The sequence below is a fragment of the Panthera pardus genome, unplaced genomic scaffold, assembly GCF_024362965.1.
Source record: "Panthera pardus isolate Hobbes unplaced genomic scaffold, ASM2436296v1 HiC_scaffold_8, whole genome shotgun sequence".
Lineage (NCBI taxonomy): Eukaryota > Metazoa > Chordata > Mammalia > Carnivora > Felidae > Panthera > Panthera pardus.
This window is the reverse complement of record NW_026527013.1, coordinates 149392474-149401347: the sequence shown is the minus strand read 5'-3', so window position 1 is coordinate 149401347 and position 8874 is coordinate 149392474. Positions and strand designations below refer to the sequence as shown.

Sequence of the window (8874 nt, the reverse complement as noted above, 5' to 3'; positions counted from 1 at the left end):
AGAGAAAATCATACACAATTTCAAATTATTCCTCCTGTTATATTCTGGAATCTCTATATCCATCCCGCCCCAGTGACTTCTCTGAGCTCGAGCTTATCATATCTAATTGCCTGTTGGACTCCTGCAAACACCTCTAAAGCCAAACTCATTATCTTCCCTCTAAAACTGGCTCTTCTTCCTTTTTCACCAAAGTTTAAGACGAGGGAGAACAAGTGGGGGGTGGGGGGTAAGGAATCACGAATATCCAGGACCACGTGTTTTTCCAGTGCCAAGACTCTACCCTGTCACTCTCAGATTCTGAGTCTGGCTTGGGAATCTCCAGCTTTACCAAACAAGCCAGATGATTCTGATTCTGAGGGAAGCAGTGGTGTGGGAACCACGTTTAGAAAATCTGCTGTAAGTCTGGTCACCCGGAGAACCAAACCCGAGAGGGGGTGGAGCAACCGCCTCAGTGGCGTCTACGCCCCTCCTACCGTCTTGCCTCTTGCGTCTTGCGTAATGAGGTCACCACTTGCCCCGCTGAGAAGCCTGGGAGTCCTCTGGCCTCCTTCTTTCTCGCTGCCCCCCCGCACCCCCACTCCCCCTCCACCCCCCGCCTTGGCAATCGGCCGTTCCAGCCTCCATGCCCTCCCCTGGATTCCCCCTCCCACCCCCTGGTTACGACCTGGGCCATCTTTAGCTGGATGACTGCGCTGTCCCACCCATCCTTGGGTCTCCCAGCTAGGATATGTCCAATCCAATCCACCCGCTGCGCTGGCCCCTGAGAGCTCTCATAAAATCAAACTCTGCTCATGCAGCGTCCACCTAAAGGCCCCCAGTAGCTGCCGTTTCCTCGGACCCAAACTCTTCACAGCTGCAGCCAAACTTCCAGAAGCACCTGACTCGCCCGCACAGATCCTTCCGTCCGGCCAAACCGGAAGTTGCTTTTTCTCTGCTAGGCCAGAGCCTCTGAGTCCCTTGGGCCTTGGCTCTAGCTGTGCGCTCCCCACCCTGCCTAGAGTATCCAGTGCCCTCCTGGTGCTCTGCATCTAGAAGGCCCTGGGTGGTGAGCTGCCCTGCTCCCCCTGCACCCAGGCCGGGGCTGGATTTTGGTAAGTGTGCCCCACCCCACCCCCCCAACCCCCACCCCAGTCCCTCAGGCTGCCTTGCCCGTGTCTGTTCTGCTAGAGCACATGTCATATGCAGGCTATTATGGCGGATCCTAGAGGCCGCCTCTCATTCTAGTTTAGTAGGAGTTTCCTGGAGGGAGTTTTGTTCACTTTTGCATCTCCAGGCTCCACCGCTGAAATGAATCAAACAGCCACGTAGAAAGCGTCCCGAGGGCAAAGCCATATTTTGTCCTCTGTGCATTTTCCCCGGGACCCAACAACCAAGCCCTGACCTGAGGAAAGTATAGCGTCACGGTTGGGTGTGGCATGGACCCTAGATCCAGACCCGCAGGTCAAATCCTGCCCTTCCATTTGCTGGTAGATCCTTGGGCAAGTTACATAGCCTCCCTACACCCCAGTTTCACCGTCTGTGAAACGGATCGTTATGAAGGTTAGATGAGAAAATATGTCTGAACTGCCTTCAGCGCTGCCTGGCAGGTGATAACTGCCTTGAGATTCTCTGTATCCTGGGTCCAGATGGTTATCCGTTGGAATATTGACTCCTTAGCTGCTGTACAGACAGTCCGTTGCACTGGCCCAGGCCCTTCTCTGCCTTTCTCATGCTCTCCCATGAAAAGGGCATGTTGTCAGCCACATGGTCACTCCAGGACCAAAATTTCCGGCAGACAGCCACGACAGAGGCAGTCGACTAGAGACTGGTCTCACCACGCTGGTCATGCCCCAACTTGGTTACTGACTCCCGGTCCCTCCCTCCTCTCCATTCGACCAAGTCGTGACCACCTTCTCTGGCCATCCCCCAGGAACCCCTTCCTCTGGGTCCTGGATGCCCAAGTCGTAATTATTACATAGCAACTGTGTGTAAAAAGATATCAAGATCCTTGGGGCGCCGGGGTGGCTCAGTCGGTTGAGCGTCTGACTCCGGCCCAGGTCATGATCTCACAGTTCGTGAGTTTGAGCCCCCCGTCGGGCTCTGTGCTGACAGCTCAGAGCCTGGAGCCTGCTTCGGATTCTGTGCCTCCCTCTCTCTCTGCCCCGTCCCCACTCATGCTCTGTCTCTCTCTGTCTTAAAAATAAATAAAACATTTTAAAAAATTAAAAAAAAAAGATATCAAGATCCTGGGTACCAGCAGGGTCTAGGGCTGAAGCTGCGGATAGCCCTGGGGATGGAGTGAGGTCTAGCTTTGGTGACTCTTAACACTCAGATATCTTGCAAGCTAAGTTCTGAGGCAAGCTTCAGAGTAGCTCTGAAGAGAGCTAGATGGTTCTATTTGTGAGCCAGACCTCACCCAGGGGGGACCTTTGACTTAGAGGAAGCACATTTCCACCCATCCGTTCTGATCTATGCTAGAGGCAGACCTTGCTCAGTCCAATGGAGTCAATACTTAAAGCAGGACAGGATCACTAACACCAGCGGCTCGTGGCCATGAAGAGCCGTGAGCACTAGACGGCAGGTGTCCCCCAGAGCACTCAGCGTCGAGCGGCTTGCCGGGACCATCTCCTGCAGGTTTCCATCTTTTCCTTCTACTCCCACCTCTGCTGTGTTGGCTCCGCCAAGCCTGATTCAGGCCTGTAGTTGGAAAAGATTCCTTAGACACTCACGTGACCTCATGGTCCTTTGGGGGACAGATGATGCTACGAATCCTTTCTTACCACGCGTATCCCTGTACCAGGAGCCTGAGACCAATCTCAAAAGCTTTAATAATCATAGGATTTAGAGCAAAATGGCCAGTGAGCTATATTCTTTTTCTAATACACTTGAAATTTATATATATGTATATATATGTATATATGTATATATGTGTATGTATACATATATAAATATGTATATATATGTATATATGTGTATATATACATGTATATATACATATATGCATGTATATATGTATGTATATATAAATATATACATGTATATATGTATATAAAATATGTATTTTTATATTTTTATATACATATATATGTATATTTTTTATATTTTTATATACATATGTGTGTATATGTATGTATATACACACATATGTGTGTATATATATATATTTTTTAAAGACGGGGCACAAGCCAGAGAGGCAGAGAGAGAGGGAGAAAGAGAGAGAAAGAGAGAAATCCCACAGGGGCAGAGAAAGAGGAGAGAGAGAAGCAGGCCTCACCCAAAGTGGGGCTCAAACTCAAGAAGTGTGAGATCATGACCTGAGCCGAAGTCGATGCTTGACTGAATGAGCCACCGAGGCGCCCCTAGTGAGCTATTTTCTTAAAGTGTGAGGGCACGGGAAGGGGGTCAGATACTGCTGGAGAGAGCATAGACCCCCGTCCCCCAAAGTCTCCCCCACAATCCCTTGAAACACCATGGGGAGCTGCTTCTGCTGGGTTATTCAGCACCTTCCTTCAGCATCCCAGGTGGGTATTTGCAGGCTGCCGGATGTGGACTCCCGCTGAACTCCTGTCCCACATATCTATTTGAATCCACATTGGCTGAAAAAAATTCTGAGCCAAAAAGCGATTCAAATTCCAACTTCCATTGTGCTTCTAGAATGAAAAAATATGTCCTAGGTATGGGGTGACCCCAGACAAGGCCAAGTTGAAAAGCCCCTGGAAGAGACCACAGGGCACATTCTGAAAGAAGAAGCCAGACCCTGGCCTACCCCAGGGGCACATGGGAGGGCTGAAGTCGCCTTGGGACCCACCTTGAGAGAAATGGTTGTGTGTGTGAGAATGTAGAGGGATGGTGAGACCTGAAAAAGCTGTACCACTCAGAACAGCAGTATCTGGGGTCCGGGCTTGTCCTACCTTGCTGTGGGATGCCCCTGAGGGAGGGTGACAAAGAGGGAACAAGCGGTCTGTCACCTCAGAGGACTTTCACTGTCTGGCAAGTCTGCAGACGGTCGTCCAAGGTCAGCAGGGACGGGCCAGGGTGGATTCAGTTCCGCCATGGGCCTAGGACTGCCAGGGACGTGAGAAGTACAGGTAGCAGGGGGGCCATCAGGCCCGATTCGTGAGCACTTTCAGCGAGACCTGGAGGCACGTGGGGTGAGGGAGTCTGCAGGAGGCCTGGGGGCCTGCGAACTGAGCAGGCCCAGCCCAGGGACGCGAAGTTGTAAGGTAAATGTAAACTGGTCTGTATTTGCAGGCTGAGGAAGATGGAGCCTGGGGTGACTGTCCCTCAGGATCTCTGACTGTGGGAGTGGCCGGCCCTCAGGCTCCTTCATCCCACTCCATCTGGTCCAGCCTCGCCTACAGCAAAACACCCACCATGCACTAGAGAACACAATTTTTGGTATGGCACCACTTTCCTCTCTTCCCACCACCCCCATACCAGCTTTCAAGGTTCTTCTGCCCGGGGGAGGCGGGGCTGCATGGATGAGGACCTCTCCTCTCCGAAGCCACGGAAGAGCCTGGACTGGCTTCTGAGGTGCCCAATGCCAGGTGGCCAGCGCTGTGGCCACATATGAGCACCTTCCAGCCTGACATGGTGGATCTTCCTGGGCAAAGTACTTCTCCTCCCAGAAAGATGAGTTGGACCAGGTGGTAAATACGGTTTCTACCAGATCTCTCACTCTGTAATTCTGGAATTAACTTGGAAAGTAGCACCAAAAAAAAAAAAAAAAAAAAAAAAAATCCTGCCTAAACCCTTGGAGATATGGCCTCTGAAGACTCCTTCTCCAATATCCAGCCTCAGACATGGCTTCAGGGAAGTTCCAGGGGGCAGGAGGACCCCAGAGGAGACCAGGAAGGAAAGACACCAAAGGCCCCAAAGACAGGTCTTTGTGAGCGGGGCCCCTGCTCACATTTGAGGTAAGAGAAGAGATCCCACCAAGTCTTCTTCCGACTTTGTGCACTTTGACCACAGTGGAAATCTACCCTCTATTGGAATGGGTGGTTGTTGTGTTTTGGTGTGTGTGTGTGTGTGTGTGTGTGTGTGTGTGTGTGTGTATGTGTGTGTGTCCTAATACCTTTGTACTTTTTTGGTTCCCTAAGTTTCTGAGTAAAGGTTCCTTTTGGAAAATTCCAACTTAATCTCAGCTGAATAAAAGAAAAGGGGATTTTTCCATCAGAGGCTGTGGGTGCTAGGGGGACCCGGAGCCCCCAGCTGACACTTGTCTGAAAGCTGTAAAGAACCAGGAGCTGGGATCCATAGGAAGGGACATTCCGGGGAGGCTGGAGCTGAGGCAGGTCCAGGCAACACCCTGCTTTGTTCTCCCGCCATCTTCTTACCCCGGACAGGGTGGCGATCTCACACTCTGACCTGTTTTTCTTCTAGGACTCAGCACTCGGGTTCCATCAGACACCTAATTATCCAACATATTAAATCAAATAAGGATGAATGTACTCAGTTTGAGTTCTTCTTCTAAAAGGAAAACTCTACCAGGAATTGGTCCAGAGAATCTTGGAATATTCTTTGGCTTCTCTTAACCGCCAAAGAGCCACTTCGTGACTTCTTTCTCCTCCTCCTCCTCCTCTTCTGCTTCTGCTTTGGTAAGTAATCACATGCTTTTTAAAACTGAGATAATTCACCCAACATAAAATTCTCCATTTTAAAGTGTACAATTCAGTGGCTTGGGTATATTCCCTCTTCGCCGGGACTTCTTATCCCACTGACAACTTCCCCAGGACAGAGAGGAAGGGAATGGGCGCTGGAAGTTTCCCTGAACGCATTACCAGGGCAACCCTGGCAGCTGAGATCTAAAGGCATGTTCCAGCCTAGTGGCACAGACACACCCCTCTCCAGAATTTCTGGGGAAATCCTGTCCCTGGATCTGGAATCCTGCCACGAATGGAACAAGTGGGCTCTGAAGCAAAGTCTTCCATGTATCGGAGCCTCTCACATCAAAGGCACCAGGCTCAACTCATAAGGGGTTGGAGAACCCTGACCCGATGATGAAGTCAAGCCCTGAGGGTGAGATGAGAAGGTCAGGGCCTCAGGCTGGGGCTGATGACAGGGTCCCAGGGCCAATATTCCTGGAGAAGAGAGGCCTGGAGATTCTGGTAGAGCCTTCAGAGTCATGCAGCTTAACTCCTTCCTCCAACAGACGAGGGAACTGAGATCCAGAAACCACAGAGTTGAACAACCCAACAATGGCAGACCCAAGACCTAAGACCAGAGCCGAGTTCTTCTGACCTTGGGCCAATGCCTTCTGTACCAGCTAATTCATTCAACAGTAAATGTTCACTGAACCCCTCCTGTGGGCTGGGTGCTGGACAGGGTTGACCTAGAAGTGCACACACAGGCTGCACCCCCTCCCTCCAGCTCTAGGCAGCGGACCAGGGAGGACTTTGAGAAGCAACCACTCCATGCCCAGTGGAGGGCCAACCTCAAGAGGAAAGATTGAGAGAAACCCCCTCAGCACAGCCCTATAATAGCTGCCTCAGAAAGCCCTCTCCTGACAGCCTCTCTCATCAGCTCCTGTCAGCAGCTACCCACCCCCCCCAAGCTTGGTTCCCTGGCCCTCCACCTCTGGCCTTATGGTAGTGACAGAACATTTCCTGGGGCAGAGGGATGATATGTTGGAACTGGCTCATACCAGCTCATGAGACCCGACTGTCCCCGTTAAAGGAATTTTGCAAAAACACAATTTATTTTTAAAAAATGGTAACTTATAACTAAATAAATTATATCAGACACAAAGGGAATAAACAGTCAAAACTCATCACCTCTTTGTTACTTTATTACATTTTACTATGATCTCTGCGCTTGGGGCTACTTACGATTCTATCTATATGGTAAAATACTACACGATTGTGCACCTCTTCTGTGTTCAGTGACATCACACTGTGGCCTGAAATGGACCCCAGTGGGAGTATTTACACCACAGAAATAGGCAAATGCTGCACATGAAGGTTTTGTCTCATTTTTACATTTATCAGCCACCAAAAGGTCCGTGACATGCTCAGATCAGCAGACCGTTTGCACATAACTGCTGAACTTCCATAGCACAGCTGCTCCCCGTCCGCCATTGTGGAAAAGGACCAAGGAGACTCGAACCAGAGTTGCTACTGGGGCATGTTACAGGGATGGATTGCAGGGGAGAAGGAAGAAGGGAATGTTGAAAGGAAAGGACACACACATCTGCTCAGCTCCTTCCTTTCTTTCCTCCTTCCCTCCCCCTTCCCCTCCTCCGTCCCTCCCTTCCTTCCCTCCTTCCTTCCTTCCATCCAATCACCTATTCATTCCATTCATCAAATATTTGAAATGCCCACTATCTGTCAGTCACCTTCCTGGCCCCTGGGAGAAGACAAATGCCAGAGAAAGCACTGTTTTCTCTCTCCTTGGAAATAAATACGGCCCATCTGGGTCTTGGAGTCTGTCTAATCTAAAACTGACAAAGGGCGGGGAAAGCAGATCTCAGGTAAGGGCTAAAGGTCCCACAATGTAACTGGATTGCTCAGGACCGAAATGTGTGGGAAGTACTTCAGCTTAAGCAACTTCACTTGTACCTGATTTAACAAAGAAAGGAAAGGATCTTAAAAATCCTCGGTGCAGCAAACAAAACCCCCATCCATGTAGTCGTTCAGCTGCATGTACAGGCGTGTGTGTGTGTGCGCGTGTGCGCCTGCTTGGGCACGTGCCAATCTAGTGTTCAGGGTTCCCTTTCCGTTCAGGTTTCTCTTTTATTTATTTATTTTGAGAAAGAGAGAGAGAGCATCCCAAGCAGGCTCAGCCCTGTCAGCGCAGAGCCCGAAGCGGGGCTCAAACTCGGGAACCGTGAGATCATGACCTGAGCTGAAACCAGGAGTTGGAAACTTAACCAACTGAGCCACCCAGGCGCCCCTCTGGCTCTTTTAAATGTGATCAGCCTCCTCTGTTCATTGTTTACCCTTTCTCTTTTTTAACAGAACGAGTTTGGGAAACCTTCATGGCTCCATATCCATTGGCTTCTGTTCACTCTCTGGTCCCACATTTTGACATTCCCCAGGCGGCCCAGGGTACCTGTTACAGATACAAACTCCCAGTCACCATCCTCAGAGGTTCCGGGTCAGTAGGTCCAGGGAGGGGCCAGGAATCTGCACCTTTATCGGGCTCTCCGGGTGATTTTGAGGCCCCTTGTAGAAGGGCAGCATTTTGCGAATTACTTCCCTGTGTCACTACCAAGCCGTAAATTATACAATTATTTATTATTTTTCCCCCTAGAAAGGATTCATTTCTTTGGCTCTGTTTCCACTCTCTACAGCTCCATCAACCTTCCTCTCTGATGAGCCAAGCCTTGGATCCGGTTCCCAGGCACCGCTGAAGACGATGAAGTTTATGAAAAAACCAGCAGGCTGCGTGTCATTCGCAGTTTCACCACTTGGTGGCGCCATTGCCCCACTTTCCATTTTCGGGCAGTCTGGCGTCCGGAGAGTTCCTACTGTCTTTTGCTAACGGTTTAGAATTTGTTGATGTTCTGATGTTTTTCATCCTTTGTTTCAACTCTGATTCAGATAAACGGTGACGCATCGGCAAGCCTGGAAAGGGGTTGCATTTTGTCGCACGCTCGCCACGGGTTGGGGGGGATACATCCTGGACTGAGTTAGAGAAGATGGTCCCAAAGCGTGGACAAAGATTGGGGCTGGTGACAGTCAAGCTCGGAGAGGCTGACCCATAGCCCGGAGTCACGGGGAGTCATTTTTCTGCCTCCCCCCTCGGCCCTAATGCGGAGATTTCATATCCGCTGTAAACACCTAGTATTTGCCGATAACCTCCTGTGCGCCAGGCTCTTTACATGTCGCCTCATTTAATCCTCGCACTAATCCTGTATTTTGCGTCTCTCTCGGGAGGGAACGGGGCAGGCCTGAG

At 50.4% G+C, this 8874-nt stretch overlaps 1 long non-coding RNA gene across 2 annotated transcripts; it reads left to right on the top strand.

Moving 5' to 3' along the window:
- The first annotated feature begins 597 nt into the window (after window positions 1-597).
- LOC109269031 (uncharacterized) lies at window positions 598-8541 on the top strand. 2 transcript variants are annotated; one of them, XR_002080905.2, is made up of 5 exons: window positions 598-1091; window positions 4231-4377; window positions 4774-4895; window positions 5362-5576; window positions 8270-8541. It is a non-coding gene; the product is annotated as an uncharacterized LOC109269031 (long non-coding RNA). The 2 variants fall into 2 exon arrangements; XR_002080906.2 differs by lacking the exon at window positions 8270-8541 and adding an exon at window positions 6131-6484.
- The last annotated feature ends 333 nt before the right edge of the window (window positions 8542-8874 follow it).